Source organism: Macaca thibetana, chromosome 3 (assembly GCF_024542745.1).
Source record: "Macaca thibetana thibetana isolate TM-01 chromosome 3, ASM2454274v1, whole genome shotgun sequence".
Taxonomy (NCBI): domain Eukaryota; kingdom Metazoa; phylum Chordata; class Mammalia; order Primates; family Cercopithecidae; genus Macaca; species Macaca thibetana.
This window is the reverse complement of record NC_065580.1, coordinates 127,697,381-127,698,428: the sequence shown is the minus strand read 5'-3', so window position 1 is coordinate 127,698,428 and position 1,048 is coordinate 127,697,381.

Here is a 1,048-nt window from a genome sequence, read left to right as displayed (position 1 = left end):
CCTCAGGATCCTGGTTCCAACCCTGCCCATGCCAGGCTCACTCCCATCCATATAATCCTTTCTGGCAGGGTCTCCCATCACCAGATAACTGGAAAATGTGCCCAGGATGGAGGCAACACCCTGTGCTGTTGGGTGGTGATGGGGATGAATACTCACTTTTGGGTGTCCATTCAAGGCCTGTCTCCCCTGTCTCCTGGACCCTCCTATCCACATCTTCCACTTGTCCCTCCCTTTAGCTGCAGGAGATCAAAGTTCTCCATGAGATGCAGCTGTTTCAGCTGGCTGTAGACAATTATCACCTTCAGCCTATGGAGCAATTTTGGGTCTGCCTCCAGTTAATGGAGTGGCTCAGTGAGACTGAGAGGTGAGGGTCTAGCAGATCGGCAGAGGGCATGGAGAATATTTATTTTGGGCCACCTGCCAAGAGCCTGTGGCCATGGCTCCCTGGTGTCAGGCCCTGCTGCATGGTGACCCCTGGGGCCCAGCACTCCAGCTGGGCAGGCACTGGGAAGGAGACTAGGGGTGTGGCTCCTAGAGGCCTCACATCGGCCTCTATGTCTTGTAGCTACAACCTGTCCTGCCAGCTGGATCGCTTATCCCAGTAGGCCAGCAACACCACCCTCAAGGCCATGGAGAACATGCCATGATGAATGTTAGGGGACACTGAGTGCCTGGACCAGCAGGAGCAAAGTGCCTTAGGGCTCAGTGACATTTAGGCTAGGCATGGGATCTGGGTGTCAGACAACTACACTGAGCTCCCAGTTCCACCACTGACCAGCCCTGTGACTGGGGCAGAGGACTCACTGCTGTGGTACTTGAGGCCCCATTGTCATGAATATAATACACACTGCCAATTCCTTTTTCGCATTTATCTATTTATTTATAATCACCAGGTACTACTGATCTCTGTTGGTGTTTTTATTGAAAATTGATAAGCATGTGATACATTTTTTATCATTCTTCCTCATGATTTCTTTACTATATGATCCCTCTCATGTGTAGAACTTAAGACTAATTAAATTCATAGAAACACAAAGTAGGAGAGTGT